The following is a 22,700-nucleotide window of genomic DNA, read 5'->3' as shown; positions in this document are numbered from 1 at the left end:
ATTGCGGCGAGCTTTATACCACTCCAGCCGACGCTTGGCATTGCGCACGGTGATCTTAGGCTTGTGTGCTGCTGCTCGGCCGTGGAAACCCATTTCATGAAGCTCCAGACGAACAGTTCTTGTGATGACGTTGCTTCTAGAGGCAGTTTGGAACTCGGTAATGATACAACCGAGGAGAGAGGATTTTTACACGCTACAGTCTTCAGCACTTGGCGGTTCCGTTCTGTGAGCTTGTGTGGCCTACCACTTCACGGCTGAGCCGTTGTTGCTCCTAGACATTTCCACTTCACAATAAACAGCACTTACAGTTGATCAAGGCAGCTCTTGCAGGGCAGAAATTTGATGAACTTACCTGTTGGAAAGGTGGCATCCTATGACGGTCACATGTTGAAAGTCACTGAGCTCTTCAGTGAGGCCATTCTACTGCAAGTGTTTGTCTATGGAGATTGCATGGCTGTGTACTCAATTTTATACACCTGTCAGCAATGGGTGTGGCTGAAATAGCAAAATCCACTAATTTTAAGGGTCCACATACTTTTTTAATATATATAGTGTATAGGTTATGTATGTATAGTGTGTGTATATAAAGGGTATGTATAGTATGTATGTATAGTATGTATAGTGTATGTACAGTGTATATATGGTATGTGTATGTATATACAGTGTATGTATAGTGTATATATGGTATGTGTATGTATATATAGTGTGTATAGTGTATATATAGTGCATATATAATGTATAGTGTATGTATAGTGTATCTATAGTAAATATATGGTATGTGTATATATAGTGTATCTATGTATATAGTAAGTATAGTGTATATATAGTGTATATATGGTATGTGTATATATAGTGTATGTATAGTGTATGTATGTATGTATGTATAGTGTAAATATAGTGTATATGTAGTGTATGTATGTATAGTGTAAATATAGCTTATGTATGTATATTGTAAATATAGTGTATGTATGTATAGTGTGTATATATGTATATATATATATATATATATATATATGTTATTTTTTAATGCAACTAACTGTATTCATATAAAATATATCAGACACCATAAAAGGCATTATTGTCCAAAAAGTGTTTAAAGGAATTGATTGTTTAATTCTAACATTAGATTATTCAAATATACAATAGAAACATGTTTTATTTTATAGCGCTATTCAATACTCCTGGGCTAATTTCAAAACCATTGTGGCATGTTATTCTAGATTTAGAGCAGAAAAGAAATACTTAAATTTTTAAGCAAATGTTGCAGAACAGTTAGTCTTTTAGCGTACACTCTTACTCAGAGCAACTTACACTTAGTGCAATGATCTGAAAATGGCTAGGTGAGGAGGGGATGCAAGTGTGTGTGTGTGTGTGTGGGGGGGGGGGGGGGGCTGTGGGATTATTTAAGATACTCTTTGAAGAGGTTTTAGATATTTTCAGAAGATGGACAGGAACTCTTCTGTCCTAGCTTCGGGGGGGGGGGGGGGGGGGGGGGGAAGCGGGTTATACGATTGGACTGCCAGGATAGGGAAGAGCTTTGACTGGGCTAAGTGGGAGCTGCGTTCTCATAGGGGTGGGAGGGCCAAGAGACCAGAGGTGGCAGAACGGAGTACTCGGGTTGAGGTGTAGTGTTTGAGCAGAGCCTGAAGGTAGAGAGGGGCAGTTCCTCTTGCTGCTCCGTAGGTAAGTACCATGGTCTTGTAGTGGAGCTTCGACTGGAAGCCAGTGGAGTGTGAGGAGGAGCGGGGTGACATGGAAGGACTTGGGAAGGTTCTGAATAAATCGCAGGGGTTTGATGACACACGGGGGAAGCCCACGCAACAGAGAGTTGCAGTAGTCCAGACGAGAGATGACAAGTGCCTGGATTCGGACCTGCGTCGCTTCCTGTGTGAGGTAGGGTGGTACTCTACGGATGTTACACTTCCTGTGTGAGGTAGGGTGGTACTCTACGGATGTTCCACTTCCTGTGTGAGGTAGGGTCGTACTCTATGGATGTTCCACTTCCTGTGTGAGGTAGGGTCGTACTCTACGGATGTTCCACTTCCTGTGTGAGGTAGGGTCGTACTCTATGGATGTTCCACTTCCTGTGTGAGGTAGGGTCGTACTCTACGGATGTTCCACTTCCTGTGTGAGGTAGGGTCGTACTCTACGGATGTTCCACTTCCTGTGTGAGGTAGGATAGTACTCTACAGATGTTGTAGAGCATGAACCTGCAGGAGCGAGTCACTGCTTTGATGTTCGCAAAGAACGACATGATGTTGTCCAGAATCACACCAAGGTTCTTTGCACTCTGGGAGGGGGATACCATGGAGTTGTCAACAATGATGGAGAGGTCTTGGAGTGGACAGGCCTTTCCTTGGAGGATGAACAGCTCTGTCTTGCTGCAGAGATGCGTGTCACCACCCACCAGGGTGTCAGAAAGGGGGGGAGGGGTAATGACAGAGCTGCAATGATAGGAGACTATGTGAGGACTTGGTGTAGGCTCGGTCCTAATTGATGTGTTCTCTGTCCCCTGGAGCTGCATGGCAAATGGTCCAGGAACAAAGGACAATGCCCAAGGACTAGTCAGCCCTTCCCTCTCTGAGGGGCCAAAATGCATCTCTCTGTTACAGTATCCAGAGGACTGACTATTGCTATAGTATCCATGTCTGGTATTGATCTGAAAGTTGTTCACTGAGGATAACGCCATTTCTAAACTATATGGATCTATTATCTCTGTGGTAACTGGTACAGGGAGAACTCTGAATTACTTTATTGTACAAAAGGGTTTGATTATTTTCTCAGTAATTCTGTCTTATTTCCATTTGTCTTATCCCCCTTCATCACACAAGCCTTTAGATGCTGTGACACCATGTGGAAATGGGGTCCCGGTGGTCAGGTTACACTGTAAACTTGGTATTGTTTGATTGGTCAATTGGTGGTTGGTCTTGGATTGAAAGGTTACACATCTTCCGATGTTCTTAAATGGAAAAGAAAATGCCTTTGTTCTCTCTCTCTCTCTCTCTATTATTCTGTATCCAGAGCACAGAGGAAGGTTGTATCATGAATTCTCATTTCTTAGGCTTCTAGGCCTAGTAAGCATCTCTTTGTTCATGCTTTGTCCTGTATGTTAACCTTGGGATCTATTATATATTCGCTTGAAAAAGGGCCTCGCAATGCTTGTTCATTCTTTGTAACTTTATATATATATATATTTGTATGTGAATCCATTCGATGTACAAAGTCAATGAAATATCTGCCTTTGATGTAGACCATCCTCAGACCAGTTCTTGCAATGTCAACTCATTGCCTAATATATTATATATTTTGTTTATCTTTATGGAGTCAGATTAACATGTTAATAGGCAAATTACTTAGTCTCATTATGAGTCACATGTGAGGTATATACAGTTGACAGTTTACATACACCTTGGCCAAATACATTTAAAGTCAGTTTTTCACAATTCCTAACATTTCATTTAAGTAAAAATTCCCTGTCTTAGGTCAGTTAGGATCACCACTTTATTTTAAGAATGTGAAATGTCAGAAAAATAGTAGAGAGAATGATTTATTTCAGCTTTTATTTCTTTCATCACATTCCCAGTGGGTCAGAAGTTTACATACACTCAATTAGAATTTGGTAGCATTGTCTTCTAAATTGTTTAACTTGGGTCAAATGTTTCAGGTAGACTTCCACAAGCTTCCCACAATGAGTTGGTGAATTTTGGCCCATTCCTCCTGACAGAGCTGGTGTAACTGGGACAGGTTTGTAGGCCTCCTTGCTCGCACACGCTCTTTCAGTTCTGCCCACAAATGTTCTATAGGATTGAGGTCAGGGCTTTGTGATGGTCACTCCAATATCTTGACTTTGTTGTCCTTGAGACATTTTGCCACAGCTTTGGAAGTATGCTTGGGGTCATTGTCCATTTGGAAGACCCATTTGCAACCAAGCTTTAACTTCCTGATTGATGTCTTGAGGTGTTGCTTCAATATATCCACGTCATTTTCTTGCCTCATGATGCCATCTATTTTGTGAAGTGCACCTGTCCCTCCTGCAGCAAAGCACCCACACAACATGATACTGCCACCCTCGTGCTTCACGGTTGGGATGGTATTCTTTGGCTTGCAAGCCTCCCCCTTTTTCCTCCAAACATAACGATGGTCATTATGGCCAAACAGTTCTATTTTTGTTTCATCAGACCAGAGGATATTTCTCCAAAAAGTATGATCTTTGTCCTCATGTGCAGTTGCAAACCGTAGTCTGGCTTTTTTATGGCGGTTTTGGAGCAGTGGCTTCTTCATTGCTGAGCGGCCTTTCAGGTCATGTTGATATAGAACTTGTTTTACTGTGGATATAGATACTTGTGTATCTGTTTCCTCCTCCAGCATCGTCCCAATGTCCTTTGCTGTTGGTCTGGGATTGATTTGCACTTTCTCACCAAAATACGTTCATCTCTAGGAGACAGAATGCATCTCCTTCCTGAGCGGTATGACGGCTGCGTGGTTCCATGGTGTTTATACTTGCGTACTATTGTTTGAACAGATGAACGTGGTACCTTCAGGTGTTTGGAAATTGCCCCCAAGGATGAACCAGACTTGTGGAGGTCTACAATTTTTTTATGAGGTCTTAGCTGATTTATTTTTATTTTCCCATGATGTCAAGCAAAGAGGCACTGAGTTTGAAGGTAGGCCTTGAAATACATCAACAGGTACACCTCCAATTGACTCAAATGATATCAGAAGCTTTTAAAGCTCATTTCCAGGAATTTTCCAAGCTGTTTAAAGGCACAGTCAACTTAGTGTATGTAAACTTCCGACCCACTGGAATTGTGATACAGTGAATTATAAGTGAAATAATGTCTGTAAATAATTGTTGGAAAAATTACTTGTGTCAACACAAAGTAGATGTCCTAACCGACTTGCCATAACTATAGTTTGTCAACAATAAATTGGTGGAGTGGTTAAAAAACGAGTTGTAATGACTCCAACCTAAGTGTATCTAAACTTCCGACTTCAACTGTATAATATCATATAAACTGTATATACACACGTCAAATATTATGTATGTAGAGAAGTATAGAGGTCCAAGAACCTATCCCTGGGGGACACCAGTAGTGATAGTACTGGTGCAGACATAGATCCTCTCTACGTCACCTGGTAGGAGTGGCCTGTCAGGTACTCTAGGATGCAATACAATAGTGTGCAGAGCCTGAGACACCCCAGCCCTGAGAGGATGGAGAGGAGGATCTGATAGGGCTGGGAGTCTCAGGCTCTGAGAGGATGGAGAGGAGGATCTGATAGAGCCTGAGACGCCCAGCCCTGAGAGGGTGGAGAGGAGGATCTGATGGTTCACAGTGTCAATGGCAGCAGATAGATCTAGGAGGATGAGAACAGAGGAGAGAGAGTCAGCTTTGGCAGTGTGGAGAGACTCTGTGACACAGAGAGGAGCAGTCTCGGTTGAGTGACCCGTCTTGATGCGTGACTGGTTAGGGTCAAGATGAAGATAGTTCTGAGAGAGAGAGAGTTGATCAGAGATTGAACGCTTGAGAGAGAGAGAGAGAGAGAGAGAGAGAGAGAGTGAGAGAGAGAGAGAGAGAGAAAGAGAGCGAGAGAGAGAGTTGATCTGAGACAGCACGCTCAGGTGTTTTGGAAAGAAAAGAAAGAAGGGATACTGATCTGTAGTTTTTGACATCAGAGGAGTCGAGTTTTGGTTTCTTGAGGAGGGGAGCGACTCGGCCATCTTGAAGTCAGAGAGGACGCAGCCAGTGGTCAGGGATGAGTTGATGAGTGAAGTGAAGAATGGGAGAAGGTCTCCAGAGATGGTCGGAGGTAGGAGGAGTGGACGGGGTCGACGGTGGTCAGGGATGAGTTGATGAGTGAAGTGAAGAATGGGAGAAGGTCTCCAGAGATGGTCGGAGGTAGGAGGAGTGGACGGGGTCGACGGTGGTCAGGGATGAGTTGATGAGTGAAGTGAAGAATGGGAGAAGGTCTCCAGAGATGGTCGGAGGTAGGAGGAGTGGACGGGGTCGACGGTGGTCAGGGATGAGTTGATGAGTGAAGTGAAGAATGGGAGAAGGTCTCCAGAGATGGTCGGAGGTAGGAGGAGTGGACGGGGTCGACGGTGGTCAGGGATGAGTTGATGAGTGAAGTGAAGAATGGGAGAAGGTCTCCAGAGATGGTCGGAGGTAGGAGGAGTGGACGGGGTCGACGGTGGTCAGGGATGAGTTGATGAGTGAAGTGAAGAATGGGAGAAGGTCTCCAGAGATGGTCGGAGGTAGGAGGAGTGGACGGGGTCGACGGTGGTCAGGGATGAGTTGATGAGTGAAGTGAAGAATGGGAGAAGGTCTCCAGAGATGGTCGGAGGTAGGAGGAGTGGACGGGGTCGACGGTGGTCAGGGATGAGTTGATGAGTGAAGTGAAGAATGGGAGAAGGTCTCCAGAGATGGTCGGAGGTAGGAGGAGTGGACGGGGTCGACGGTGGTCAGGGATGAGTTGATGAGTGAAGTGAAGAATGGGAGAAGGTCTCCAGAGATGGTCGGAGGTAGGAGGAGTGGACGGGGTCGACGGTGGTCAGGGATGAGTTGATGAGTGAAGTGAAGAATGGGAGAAGGTCTCCAGAGATGGTCGGAGGTAGGAGGAGTGGACGGGGTCGACGGTGGTCAGGGATGAGTTGATGAGTGAAGTGAAGAATGGGAGAAGGTCTCCAGAGATGGTCGGAGGTAGGAGGAGTGGACGGGGTCGACGGTGGTCAGGGATGAGTTGATGAGTGAAGTGAAGAATGGGAGAAGGTCTCCAGAGATGGTCGGAGGTAGGAGGAGTGGACGGGGTCGACGGTGGTCAGGGATGAGTTGATGAGTGAAGTGAAGAATGGGAGAAGGTCTCCAGAGATGGTCGGAGGTAGGAGGAGTGGACGGGGTCGACGGTGGTCAGGGATGATTGACACTGATGGAGTTTGTAGCAGATACTAAAAAACAGACATATTTTTTGCCTTTAAAAATAATAGTTCAATACAAACATTTGTAAAATATAGAAAATTATTCATTTGAAAATCCCAAATTAAAACAACCATTCTATCAGATCTTTCAGCACTCTGACAGAGTTGACCTTAGGGGGGGAAAAAAAGTGTGTTTTTCTTCCTCATTCAAGTGGTAAGGTTATACAGATTAGCAATTTAGTTTTTCCTCAGTTGCTTCATGGCTCTAAAACCTAATTAAACATAACATATTTGAACCAAAGTTCATATTCTATCTCAATCTATCAGGCAGTTGGAGTTAGCGGTTTATGATTGCTACCATGGTGATTCCAATAGTGATTAAGTAAGGGTGCGTTCGTAAATTCACTCTGGCTATCTATTCCGATTTCAGAACACACGTCTGAGTGTGCCAGAGTGCAGAATAACTGATGAATTTACGAACGTTCAACACCCGTTAAATATGACCGGTGTCAGTAAACGTCGGAAAATAAACGTCATTAAATTGTTGCCAGCAGCACAGATACAGTCAGCAAAGGTAACATGAAAACAGCCTAACAAAGCTCTGCAAGGGCGAGTAAAATGGTCAGAGTGAGGTGTTCTCTCATTTATGCCAGTTAGCTCGGGTGTTTGACTGCCGTGAGGTCAAAACGCTCAGATCAACCCGCGTCACCCGCCAGGGCGTCCATTGTGCGCTCTGAACGCTGCGAGAGAGAAACGCTCTGAATTTACGAACACCCAAAGCGTCTCTGAGCGTGCTCTGGCACTTCAGATTGAATTTACGAACACAACCTAAATCTATCAAAACTAGAGAACTTTACAGACCAGAAGTGGTCTTGTTGCACTAGACGTAATGAATACATGAAAAATGCATCCTTATGGTATAGCTGACCCTACGAATACCTGATTAATATAGGATTTTAGACAAATCTGACCGAGTTGACGACATCTCCAGAACACATCTCTTAGGAAATCACAGTTTTGAGGGAAATATTATTTAAAGCCACAGAGGGCTATTGCAAGAAAGTACATAAGATCGTTTTTTCAGTTAATATCCATTATTGTCAGTTTTAGAATTTTTAACACATTTTTGGACAATTTGAAATTAGGATATTTTACAAGGCCATTTCCAGGCATAGAGTCGACATGAAAATGAATAATATTGAAAGTATTATAATATAATGCAATAAAAAATTTAATACTATAAAATAAAAGGTTTCCCGACTTTCAAGAATCTCTGAGATAATTTCTTGCTATTCAACCCAAAAAATGTTTTTCGTTTTAAAGCAAATTTCCCAAAATATTACATGGCTTATGAAGTGTTCATATGCTATCTTGGGGGCCTGACCTCAGAGGTGGATTTAAAAATATATACTGTATATTTTGGGGGTTGGACTGCGGATAGTGTCCTATGCCAGTGAGCTAATGAAGAGGGAGTATTGAGAGGAGGGCTGACTGTCTGCTCCAGTCTGACCCAGTTAGCTATAGTCACTTCACTTGGCCCAGTGGACAGGGACAGTGGTCTGAGTTCCTTCACGCTGATGACTGGAGAAGAGAATACAATTGAATAGAATATGAGAGTTATTATTCACTAGTTTAAATTACAGTCAATGAGACTGAATAAAAAATTAAAAAATAGAGACCATCTCTTAAACCAGTGAATGAATAACTGTTACTTTGTTTTACAATTGTGTGACTGATGGGTTATAATGCAAGTTGACAATATATCATTTCACGGTGGCCATTAGCCACCCTCTGCTCTGACTAACACACACATGGGAGTACTACTTAAAGCAGCACATATTCCATCACGACTATACCTCGTCAGGTGAAACTCAATGTCCCTCGTTGACACTCCCCCCCCCCCCCCCCCCCCCCCCATCATCATCCCCATTAGTCATCATCGGTACATTTCATCTGTCATTGTCGGAGAAATACAACTGTATAGTTGTAGTAGCGTTGGGGAGGGAGAGGGACGTGAGAGAACACATAGACCAACAGACAGTGGTACTTGTCCTTGGTATTTCCTGTAGGCCTAGGCGTGTTTATTCTCACTAGGGTTTTACGCCAGTCATTCGCATTTCCAGCTGTAGTCTGGAGGAGTTTTATTTGTCCAGGATGAGGAGGAAGGTTCTGTGACGCATGGGCTGCGTCCCAAATTTGACACTATTCCCTAAATAGTTCTATACTATTGACCAGGGCCCAACGTGCACTTGATAGGCGTCATTTGGGATGCAGTCCTGGGTTCTTGGTAGTAAATGTCATGGCAACGCAGGTCCAGGGAGTTTGTTCTGTGGGTGAAAGATATGTTGTAGATGTATATACCTGAACGTATATTCTATATGAAAGATCCATCTGACCAGTCTGAAGTTATCATTGATGTCCTGGATCGGGACAGCTTGTCAGAACATTTTAATATGACATACATTTTGACATTTAGATCAAAATCTAGATCAAAACCCCCCCTATAAGATTATTCCATTTTGCGTTCACTTTTTAAAGGAAACTGAAAGACGTGACAACAATAACATTTCTACCAGCTGTCATGGGATCCCCCATGCCGAGGTGGAAGACACCTTCTTGGACTAATTTATAACAGCAACACTAGTTGGTTTTCCATCCAATTGGAGACCGATTTTCATGCAAATATTCTAAAATCAGCATAAAGAAAATATTCACATGTTCCCACCAGTCGCGTGTTCCCACCAGTCGCGCGTTCCCACCAGTCGCGCGTTCCCACCAGTCGCGCGTTCCCACCAGTCGCGCGTTCCCACCAGTCGCGCGTTCCCACCAGTCGCGCGTTCCCACCAGTCGCGCGTTCCCACCAGTCGCGCGTTCCCACCAGTCGCGCGTTCCCACCAGTCGCGCGTTCCCACCAGTCGCGCGTTCCCACCAGTCGCGCGTTCCCACCAGTCGCGCGTTCCCACCAGTCGCGCGTTCCCACCAGTCGCGCGTTCCCACCAGTCGCGCGTTCCCACCAGTCGCGCGTTCCCACCAGTCGCGCGTTCCCACCAGTCGCGTGTTCCCACCAGTCGCGTGTTCCCACCATTTGTGTGGGAACACCTTATTTGCACTCACTGTATATAGACTTTGTTGTTTTCTTTAGTTCTACTGTATTATTGACTGTATGTTTTGTTCATTCCACGTGTAACTCTGTGTTGTTGTATGTGTCGAACTGCTATGCTTTATCTTGGCCACATCGCAGTTGCAAATGAGAACTTGTTCTCAACTAGCCTACCTGGTTAAATAAAGGTGAAATTGAAAAATAAAATATGTAACTATTTGTTGAGCACTTGTGAAATGTACAGTGACAGAATTCAGAACATGGGCCGTTCTTACATTGTTCTCCCTGTACACCAAGTCTGAACCGTAGGATAAATAAAGGGGGCATACAAGCAGACAATGAAAACTCTTAAAATATTCTATGATTTATCACGACTCAGGATATGACCCAGATGCAGACACAGGTGATGGATAGTACAGTTCCCATAATATTTATTATGGGGCGGCAGGGTAGCCTAGTGGTTAGAGCGTTGGACTAGTAACCGAAAGGTTGCAAGTTCAAATCCCTGAGCTGACTAGGTACAAATCTGTCGTTCTCCAGCAGTTCTGTTCCTAGGCCGTCATTGAAAATAAGAATTTGTTCTTAACTGACTTGCCTAGTTAAATAAAGGTTAAATAAATACAAATACAAGGGGACAGGCCAGAGCAGATCGAGGGCAGGCAGAGGTCAGTAAATCCATGGCAGAGTCAAAGAGGTACAGATCGGCATGCAGGCTCAGGGTCAGGGCAGGCAGAATGGTCAGAACCCGGGAAGACTAGAAAACAGCAACTAGGAAGACTGGAAAACGGGAAAACACGCTGGTAAGTCTTAACGGGACAAGACGAACTGGCAACAGACAAACAGAAAACACTGGCGTAAATGGGAGAGACCTTGTGGGGTTGGAGAGAAGCACAAGACAGATGGGTGTGACATGATTACAGGTCTCTAAAAGAGATTATAGGCTACATGTGCACCACCAAATCAGAACAGTAGGTGAAATTAAGAGGTGAAAATAGACAAAATTATTAGGGTGAGGCACATGGGCTACTGACAGCTTACTACACAACATACACTTAGTATTACTGTCTTAGCTACAGTATACATATCTCCCTGGCATATTACATCATTTATGCAGCAGCATACAATACATTTTTGGACTCATTTGAACAGGAAAGAGGTCCTTCGTGGGCAGAGTGGTCCTTCGTGGGCAAATGTTGTCATCAAAGTCTGGCATTCTCTGGATTTATGGTGCTTTTAAAACAACTGGGAACTCTGAAAAAAAAACAAGGTCGAATCATGATGACATCATTGATCTTCAGGTCGTGGCTCTAGAAAGAGGCCGGATTTACAATTCCGAGTTGGATGACCGTATTTTCCCAGTCGGAGCTCGTTTATTCCCGACTTCCCAGCTAACTTGACTTCAGTGAATTCAAGACATCGCAGTTACAAGTTAACTGTTGTTTTGACTGCGGCACAAATCATGCTTCATCGACAGCATGGCCAATGTTGAATGTTTATCATTTTTAAGAGACACTTAATCCCAGATTTGGCAGCACACAGACACTCCACTGAATTGCAGGCGTGTGATTGCTTTGAAATGCTTGCAGTTAGCCACTGTCACTGATTCTTTCCAAACCAACCATTGTTGAATTTGCGATTTCCAACGTGTTGTGTAATGTTTATGTCCAACGGTCCATGAGCACCGATATGTTTTATCTATAATTTCCCTTCATTCTTTCTCTTCATATGACAAGGATTAAAAAGGATTTGCCAGTAGATTGTCAACTTGATTCATGATGACTTCTAGCTAAGATTGTGAAAGTATGACGTTGACATGATCACTCCAATCAAAGCTGCTGTAGATATAACGTGATTTGACGTCATTTTATCTGTGGCCAATGACCTTGAGCCTTCTTGGATGGGCACTTCTCACGTAACTCTATGACAGCACCCAAAAGGGGCTTGAATTTTCTAGCTCTAGCTCGTTGTGTCCCCAGGAGTGACAGAACACTGAGCCAATCACGGCTCAATGTTCCGTATTTTCTGCTTGCTTGCCCCACCACCACAGAAAGCACTGCGCTAGGCTGAAACACCTGCATTTTGGAGCTGCATTACTCAAGAAAACAAAAAAAGAGACCATGTTTGTATGCAGCTTTATTAACTCAATGATTACTTTTATTTTTTTAAACATTATTTGCAAACTAATATGTGACATGTATTAATGCCAAAATAACATGCAAAACAGGCAAGCCCTATAAATGTGGGGTTCAAAACTGGTGAGGCTGTCACCTGCCCTGACGGTTGCCACAGACACAGGTCAAAAATGCTTTTGGGTAGATAGATAGATATGAAGTCAATCTATCTATCTATCTATCTATCTATATAGCCTCGTTATTTTTTTACTTTAGTTTATTTGGTAAATCTTTTCTTACCTCTTCTTGATCTGCACTGTTGGTTAAGGGCTTGTAAGTAAACATTTCACGGTAAGGTCTTCACTGTTGGTTAAGGGCTTGTAAGTAAGCGTTTCACGGTAAAGTCTACACTGTTGGTTAAGGGCTTGTAAGTAAGCGTTTCACGGTAAAGTCTACACTGTTGGTTAAGGGCTTGTAAGTAAGCATTTCACGGTAAGGTCTTCACTGTTGGTTAAGGGCTTGTAAGTAAGCGTTTCACGGTAAAGTCTACACTTGTTGTATTCGGAGCATGTGACAAATAATGTTTGATTTTGCTTTGATACTCTCCCCCCTCCATTCTCTCTCTCCCCTCCATTCACTCTCCCCCCTCCATTCTCTCTCCCCCTCCATTCACTCTCCCCCCTCCATTCTCTCTCCCCCCTCCATTCTCTCTCCCCCCTCCATTCACTCTCCCCCCTCCATTCTCTCTCCCCCCTCCATTCTCTCTCCCCCCTCCATTCTCTATCCCCCCTCCATTCTCTCTCCCCCCTCCATTCTCTCTACCCCCTCCATTCACTCTCCCCCCTCCATTCACTCTCCCCCCTCCATTCTCTCTACCCCCTCCATTCACTCTCCCCCCTCCATTCTCTCTCCCCTCTCCATTCTCTCTCCCCCCTCCATTCTCTCTCCCCCCTCCATTCTCTCTCCCCCCTCCATTCTCTCTCCCCTCTCCATTCTCTCTCCTGTGTGACGTAGGATGTGAAGTCTGAAACCACTTAAATCATGGGACGTCCCTCCTAACATTTCATTCGCTCTTCCGACTGTCCATCAACTCCTGGCTGAACCATACATCGTAGCTAGTGAAGATCATGCCTTCAATCTTACATCTTTTTTTTTCATATGCCAAAGATTTTTTAAATTAAAAAATAATAATAATTTAGAATAATCTGTATACATACAAGTATACAAATAGAAAATGATAACATATGCTAGGGGGGTACAACAAATGACAGATTATACAAAGACCTTAAAAAAAACACATTTATTGATTGTTTTAACAGCTTTCTTATTAGAAGAATGTAGAATGGTCTTAATGTACTGCTAGAATTCCTTCTAGAAAACACAGAAGAGTGTTTTTTTTATTAGTGAATTTACATTTCTGAATATGAAATTTTGCCATTAGCACAATTAGATTTATGAGGTAAAATAGTTTTTCCTTGTCTTTATTATGGTTAAGGAAACCGAGAAGCACATTCTCCCATAGATTTTTTTTTTTTAAGTCATCAAGAATATTAATAATTATACAACTATGAATATCTTTCCATAATTGTTTTACATGTAGACAATGCCAAAATAAATGTGAAACTGTTTCTGGATGCTCAACACAAAAAGTACAGTTAATGTCTTTTTTGAGTTTCTTCAGGTAATGATTCGCATGGTAATACTCATGGATCATTCAGAAACAGACCTCTTTGACCTTGTTATCAAGCAAGTATTTGTGTCTTAATAACCAGATTTTTTTCCCAACAGATATTAGTGACCAATGTATTCCAGTAAATTGTGACATAAGGAATGGATACAATCTCCCTTTGAAATAAAGCACGTTGTCACGACTTCCGCCGAAGTTGGTGCCTCTCCTTGTTCGGGCGGCGCTCGGCGCTCGTCGTCACCGGCTTTCTAGCTGCCATCGATGTTTCTGTTTTCCATTTGTTATGTCTTGAGTGTACACACCTGGTTCCCATTACGTTATTATTATTTCCCTATTTAACCCTCTGGTTCCCAGTATGTTTTGTGCGTGATTGTTCCTGTTATGTTTGCGTGTTACGGTTTGGTATCCCTACGTGGATTTATTGTACTGTTTATTTTTCCCGAGTAAAGTACGTTGTTTTTTACTCAGTTCTGTTTCCTGCGTTTGACGCCGTCCTCACCAATACACCACTGACGCATGTATAGATCTGTTGTTTTGAGGGAGCGAGGAGAAACAATTTCCCTATTGGAGAATCAACTGTATTAAGCGAGGGTAGGTCAAGACGGTGAGGTCTGGTTCCACCTCTAAATAACACGAGAGTTCCAGACGGAATAGCATCAAAGACTATGGCCATCTCTCTAGGTGTTACAGGGATATAGCAACGAGATACAAATGCCTCATTATTGAGAAACAATCCTTCTGCATTAAAGTTTACTCACCAGCAGGATATGATTATTGAACCAGTTCTTAAAAAATAGAGACTTGTTTCTATACAAAATTCCCTTATTGTTCCAAATGAAATACCTATGTGGGGAAAAATAGTTTATATTAACGACCATTGTAAGAATACTCGTCTATGAAAAGCAGATCATTTAATAGGAATCTGATCAATGTTATAGTTACAAAGTAACATAAAATTGAGGCCACCAAAACGGGAGAAGATATGAGGGAGGAAATTCCAAATTGAAGTTGGATTCTTTAAGAAATGTTTAGCTCAATTTATCTTAAGTATTATTCAAAGTAGGAAAATCAAAAAAAAAATGGGACCACCATATTCATGTGTTCATAACGACATATTTCCTAATATAATGTGTACGATTTTTCCAGATGATGTTGAAAAGCACCTGGTCAACTGCTTTACCTATTTTGTTGTCAAGATGTAGGGGACTGGGCTGGCGTCGGGGGACTGGGCTGCGCGTCGGGGGACTGGGCTGGCGTCGGGGGACTGGGCTGCGCGTCGGGGGACTGGGCTGCGCGTCGGGGGACTGGGCTGCGCGTCGGGGGACTGGGCTGCGCGTCGGGGGACTGGGCTGCGTAGGGGGACTGGGCTGGCGTCGGGGGACTGGGCTGCGTCGGTCGGGGGACTGGGCTGCGCGTCGGGGGACTGGGCTGCGTCGGTCGGGGGACTGGGCTGCGTCGGTCGGGGGACTGGGCTGCGCGTGGGGGGGGACTGGGCTGCGCGTGGGGGGGGACTGGGCTGCGCGTGGGGGGGGACTGGGCTGCGCGTCGGGGGACTGGGCTGCGCGTGGGGGGGGACTGGGCTGCGCGTGGGGGGGGACTGGGCTGCGCGTGGGGGGGGACTGGGCTGCGCGTGGGGGGGGACTGGGCTGCGCGTGGGGGGGGGGGAGTGGGCTGCATAAGTAAGTCTGGAGATACCTTCAACTTTAGAAAGCAATACTTGACCTTTCAAGGATAAATCCATCTGCAACCAATGGTTCATCTTCTTTTGGGATTTTTCAATAATAGCTATAAAGTTTAATGAGCATCTTTCCTGTTGACCCTTAGATATGGTAATCCCCAAGGTATGTTACTTTTTCCTTGACTGGAACATTAAATATAGAGGGTATCACACAGTCTTTAACAGCAAACAATTCACACTTATTAAGATTTAGGCAAAGACCAGATGCTTTGGAAAATATATTTATCACATCGACTGCTCTGGGAATCTGGTCAGCATCTTTAATAAAGAGGGTGGTGTCATCTGCAAGCTGACTGATGATAATATCTCTGTCAGCAATATAGATCGCTTTAATATCTCTGTCAGCAATATAGATCCCTTTAATATATCTCTGTCATCAATAGAGATCCCTTTTAATATCTCTGTCAGCAATATTGATCCCTTTAATATCTCTGTCAGCAATATAGATCCCTTTAATATCTCTGTCAGCAATAGAGATCCCTTTAATATCTCTGTCATCAATAGAGATCCCTTTAATATCTCTGTCAGCAATATAGATCCCTTTAATATCTCTGTCAGCAATATAGATCCCTTTTAATATCTCTGTCAGCAATAGAGATCCCTTTTAATATCTGTCATCAATAGAGATCCCTTTTAATATCTCTGTCAGCAATATAGATCCCTTTTAATATCTCTGTCAGCAATATAGATCCCTTTTAATATCTCTGTCAGCAATATAGATCGCTTTAATATCTCTGTCAGCAATATAGATCCCTTTAATATATCTCTGTCATCAATAGAGATCCCTTTTAATATCTCTGTCAGCAATATAGATCCCTTTAATATCTCTGTCATCAATAGAGATCCCTTTTAATATCTCTGTCAGCAATATAGATCCCTTTAATATCTCTGTCAGCAATATAGATCCCTTTAATATCTCTGTCAGCAATATAGATCCCTTTAATATCTCTGTCATCAATAGAGATCCCTTTAATATCTCTGTCAGCAATATAGATCCCTTTAATATCTCTGTCAGCAATATAGATCCCTTTTAATATCTCTGTCAGCAATAGAGATCCCTTTTAATATCTGTCATCAATAGAGATCCCTTTTAATATCTCTGTCAGCAATATAGATCCCTTTTAATATCTCTGTCAGCAATAGAGATCCCTTTTAATATCTCTGTCAGCAATAGAGATCCCTTTTAATATCTCTGTCAGCAATATAGATCCCTTTTATATCGCTGGATATAAGATAATTTGTAAGAAGTTGGGTTGCAACCTAGCCTAATTCCTCTTTTCAAATCAAATGTAGAAGTGCCATGCTTTAATTTAATTGATCTGTTCCCATTCTTATAGTTTTAATAGTACTACAACATATTTCCCCAAAACCAAATTTCTCAAGGGAGAGAAATAGAAACTCATGTTCTACTGTATCGAAGGCTTTGTAAAAGTCTAAGAAGATTAAATCAGAATAGTCCGTAAGGTCTAAGACCAGTCAGATATTATTATATATTAGATTAAATCAGAATAGTCCGTAAGGTCTAAGACCAGTCAGATATTATTATATATTAGATTAAATAGAATAGTCAGTAAGGTCTAACACCAGTCAGATATTATTATATATTAGATTAAATCAGAATAGTCCGTAAGGTCTAAGACCAGTTGGATATTATTATATATTTGTATGTTCCTCATGAAGCCAGATTGGGTCTCTTCTATAATTGAGTTCAATACTGCCTTCATACAGCCTTGCAAATATACAGGCTAATATTATGTAGTCACTAGTGTATAAAAAACCAAGACAGCAGTGATGGAAACAGGAATTTTAGGTACAATTTTATAAATGCCAACAGACAATTTGTTCGTTCGACGTGGTTGGACGCCAATTATCGAGTAGAAAGCAAGTTTTTCATGGGATCAAGTATTAATGTAATCAGACCTGTAGTCAACCTTGGAGGGAGAGCATTATTTACAATGTAATCAGACCTGTAGTCAAACTGGGGAGGGAGAGCATTATTTACAATGTAATCAGACCTGTAGTCAACCTGGGAGGGAGAGCATTATTTACAATGTAATCAGACCTGTAGTCAAACTGGGGAGGGAGAGCATTATTTACAATGTAATCAGACCTGTAGTCAACCTGGGAGGGAGAGCATTATTTACAATGTAATCAGACCTGGATTCAAACTGGGAGGGAGAGCATTACAATGCTTTCAGAAAAGACCTCCAACAGAAAATTGGGCTAACTGTTAATAAGAAACAGTTGTGTAAAACTCAGCAGATATACCATCAGTCCCAGGAGACTTATTATTTTGAAGGTGTTCAATAGAATAAATGATCTCTTCAACTACAATAGTGTCATCACACTGTTCCCTCTCAGCCTCCCCAATTGATTTCACATCCCCCAGAGAGTCCAAAAGAACAGAGCTGAGGAAACCTCACAATACTTAGAACTCTATAAATTCCTGTAGAAGTTGCAACTAAAGTTGGAGATTAATTTGGGATCATCTGTGATGAGACCATTAATATTTAATTGTTGAATTGTATTTTTAGTGGTATTTTTCTAACCTGAAAAAATATATGAATTTTGTTCACCCTCCTCTAGTCACTTCTTCCTAGATCTGACAAAGGCTCCCTCTGCTTTCAGTTTATACAGGCTCCCCTCTGCTTTCAGTTTATACAGGCTCCCTCTGCTTTCAGTTTATACAGGCTCCCTTCTGCTTTCAGTTTATACAGGCTCCCTTCTGCTTTCAGTTTATACAGGCTCCCTTCTGCTTTCAGTTTATACAGGCTCCCCCTGCTTTCAGTTTATACAGGCTCCCCTCTGCTTTCAGTTTATACAGGCTCCCTTCTGCTTTCAGTTTACAGGCTCCCTTCTGCTTTCAGTTTATACAGGCTCCCCCTGCTTTCAGTTTATACAGGCTCCCCTCTGCTTTCAGTTTATACACATCATCCAACTTGTGTTGTAGCTCAAACAGAACAGATTTGTCCTCTTCTGAGACACGTCAACAAGCTTTTGAACAAGACAGGTGATCTTTGTAATTACACTTTCTTCTTCAGCTCTCCTCGGCAAGAATACTCCCATGTTTTCTTAAATAATTTTCCAACCTCATATTTAAAAAGCTCCCAGTTATTACTGTTCCAAAAGTGTGGTAATTAAATTATCTCCATCTTGACCAACTCGTGTTTTAATATAGAGTTATTAAGCTTCCAGTAGGATGCTCTGCCAGGGCCATTATCAGAGATCAACAGTGTAATGTCAATATAAACAGCTCTATGACCAGTAAGGGCCATTATCAGAGATAAACAGTGGAATGTCAATATAAACAGCTCTATGATCAGTAAGGGCCATTATCAGAGATAAACAGTGCAATGTCAATATAAACAGCTCTATGATCAGTAAGGGCCATTATCAGAGATCAACAGTGTAATGTCAATATAAACAGCTCTATGATCAGTAAGTGGAGTGACCAGGATGTTAACACAAATAGCCTGTTTATCAAAACATTTCGACACCAACCAAAGATCTGTGGTGATTGTCTGGAGTGGGCCTTATTACTCCAAGTGAAAGACTCGTCATTAGGAAACTTCACACTCCAAATATCTATAATATCAAACCTATCCATAAACTGCCTCAAACTTGTACTCATAGAAGTGGACTGTCCCGGAGGCCATCTATCAATTAAATTATTCGGAGAAATATTAAAATCCCCGACCTACTGTAAGTAAAGCATTCGGGAACTTGGTTAGCCAATGGAGAAAACGCTTTTCCAAAGATTCAAGTAAGGGATAATTTTCAAGTTTGGAATTGTAATCATAAATGTTGGTAATAATGATGATGATGATGATGATGATGTTACAGTTGACGACAAGACACAGAAAGCGACCAGAAGGGTCACAGTGCAAAGTACTTAAATTGAAGTTATTCTTTAGTGGCAACTCCAGTTCAGGTTTTTTTTCTTTTTTTTAAAATACAGATCAATAATTTACATTCTTACATCATACAAAACGGAACGCAGGTATTAACGAGAAAATACTAAAATAAACAAAAAAAATAGAAAAAATTAACAACTCTAGTGCAATTGTCAAGTCAGTTAAGAACAAATTATTATTTTCAATGACGGCCTAGGAACAGTGGGTTAACTGCCTTGTTCAGGGGCAGAACGACTGATTTGTACCTTGTCAGCTCGGGGATTTGAACTTGCAACCTTTCGGTTACTAGTCCAACGCTCTAACCACTAGGCTACGCTGCCGCACCAGTAATCACTCTGAAAAAAATCTTATTGTCATGATTTAGGAAAATGTTATTCTTGTTATTGTTCACTAGGGTTAATGTTTTAATAAAATTGTTAAATTCAATCGAAAAAAAAATGTATTTTTGGTATAGAATTTTGAAATTTTTGTTTGTATATAAAGTATTTGGCAACAATAATAAAATAATTCACAATCATTTCAATGGTCTTGTTATCATTGCAATAGTAACATATCTTTCATGTCAAGAACATGGGCAGTGTTCATATTGGTAAATAAGTATTTAGCAAGGTTTTCCTGAAATTCTGACAAATTTACATTCAAAGAACAAGTGAGACAGATTTTCACCTTTTTCACAGAAAACGCAGATATCATCAACAGCCACAAATTTGGACATCATAGAATTACATGGATATATCTTATGTCAAATTTTAAAGTACACTTCCTTAACTTTGTTTGGTATACGGTATTTGTAAGGCCTTAACCAGGCATTTTTCCAAACAATGTCAGGAATAATCATGTTCACGAAAAATGTTCCTCTCAGTGTAAGTTGGTTTTGTGAATGAAGAATTTTATTACAACTAGATCTCTCAAGTAAGTCCACGCCTTCCAATCTGAGTTCTGGATAAAGTTTGTGATCATTACCAAATCTAAGATGAGTTTTTATTAGTGTAGTTAGACCACAGAAATAAACTCTGAAAGGTGTTGGGAACTCTTTGAATGTTATAAATTGTTCATATGTGAGAATATTACCCCTGTTGTCAAAAACATCAAGAACAAAGTCAATATTCCTCTCATGCCAGCTGGGGTAGAACAATGACTGATTCCTTTCAGTTATGTCTGAATTATTCCACAAGAGAGCTTTATGTGGGGGAAAATTGTGCAGGAAACATATTTTCCAGGCCATTAAAGCTTGTTGGTGAAACCTAGTCAATTTAAGCATTCAGACTAGGGATATTGAGTGAATTGAAAAACAAAGAACACAAATTAGATAATACAAGTAGTAATGTGAACAATAAACAAACAGTGAACCTTGAGAGGATTACTCCGACGGAAAACTACGCTCAGCTTAGGTAGCGGTGGTTAACAGTATAACAAATCTATTTACTTCCTTTTTTTTTAGTTGGCAAGTGTTCATCAGTTGTAGTTCGAACGGTACAGGTATAATTGGCAGTACATTAACTGTACTCATGGCAGTACTCACAGTTCCAGTTTGGTTCATGTCAACAGAGTTACCCAGTAATCATTCTTCCTTCGATAAACGCGTGTGGGCCCTTGAACCCAGCCTTCTTTCCCTCTTGTCGTGCCTTCTGTATAAACGGCCACAGTTTCTCCCTGGCAGCCTGATCCTGCGGTATCAGCGCTTCTTTGATGCGGAGCTTCTTCTCGTCCAGAAACGTATTCCCCTTGGCCATTCTCCAGACGATGTCCCTGTAATGGCGCATGTAAGTGCAAGATGACATTGCGAGGGGCTCCATCAGATCTTCGTTTCCCAAGTCGATGTACCACATCAATCACGTCTCTTAGACTGTCTTTGATGCACGGTGCCACCTTTCCCAGGATATTAATGACTACTTCTATAATATCCTCTCCCTCTGCCTCTTGTACACCTTGGATTTTCAGATTCCACCTGCGAGAGTACCTTTGAAGTTCAGCTACATTCTCACACAGCTCATTATTTTTGGGATTGCATTTTCTTCAACTCATTCTCTAGGAATGTTATTTTCCTTGTTCTCGCTGTCACGTTCGTTGTAAAGATGAGACCAAGGCGCAGCGTGAGTAGAGTTCCACATGTTTTTAATAAAACCCGAATCTCAGCTAAACAAAAACAAACTAGCACCGTGACGCTATACGAATAGTGCAGACAGGCAACTAAACATAGAACAAGATCCCACAAACACCAAAGGAAAATGGCTACCTAAATATGATCCCCAATCAGAGATAACGATAAACAGCTGTCTCTGATTGGGAACCAATTCAGGCCAACATAGAATTACAAAAACCTTAGACATACCAAAACCCTAGACATACCAAAACCCTAGACATACCAAAACCCTAGACCTACAAAACCCTAGACATACAGAAACCCTAGACCTACAAAACCCTAGACATACCAAAACCCTAGACATACCAAAACCCTAGACCTACCAAAACCCTATACCTACAAAACCCTATACCTACAAAACCCTAGACATACCAAAACCCTAGACATACAAAAACCCTAGACATACAAAACCCTAGACATACCAAAACCCTAGACATACAAAACCCTAGACATACAAAACCCTAGACATACCAAAACCCTAGACATACCAAAACCCTAGACATACAAAACCCTAGACAATACAAAACAAGCGTACCCACCCTAGTCACACCTTGACCTAAACAAAATATAAAGAAAACAGAGATATCTCAGGTCAGGGCGTGACACTCGCTCACAATTTTGTGTAGCTGACTGACAGTTTCTGACAAATGATCGATCTTCTTTGATGTTTCTTCGGTAGCCTATGATGGACACTTTGGAGAGCGTTTTGTTTAGTAGACAGGGACTGGATTGCAGAGAAAAGATAATTGAAATGTCGTCTTCTACTTTTTTCACCAGTGGATTTTTAATTGGGGTCTGAGGTAAAGAGGTTGCAAGGATTTCATTCTGGTCAGGTTTGTTATTTCTCTTGCTTGAGTTTGCGGCTTCTTGTGTATCCATGCTGCTCTGGTTCTCGTTGTGGCTAGCTAGCATGTCTGCCGTCTTCTGTGAGACTTTGATATTTCATCTACTATTGTCTTTCTGTCGTGTTCTTCCCATTCAACTTGACAAAAACTCCAATCAAATCAAATGTATTTATAAAGGCCTTCTTACATCAGCTGATATCTCAAAGTGCTGTACAGAAACCCAGCCTAAAACCCCAAACAGCAAGCAAT

The sequence above is a fragment of the Oncorhynchus clarkii genome, chromosome 9, assembly GCF_045791955.1.
Source record: "Oncorhynchus clarkii lewisi isolate Uvic-CL-2024 chromosome 9, UVic_Ocla_1.0, whole genome shotgun sequence".
NCBI lineage: Eukaryota > Metazoa > Chordata > Actinopteri > Salmoniformes > Salmonidae > Oncorhynchus > Oncorhynchus clarkii.
The sequence above is the reverse complement of the archived record's forward strand: the minus strand, read 5'-3'. Positions refer to the sequence as shown.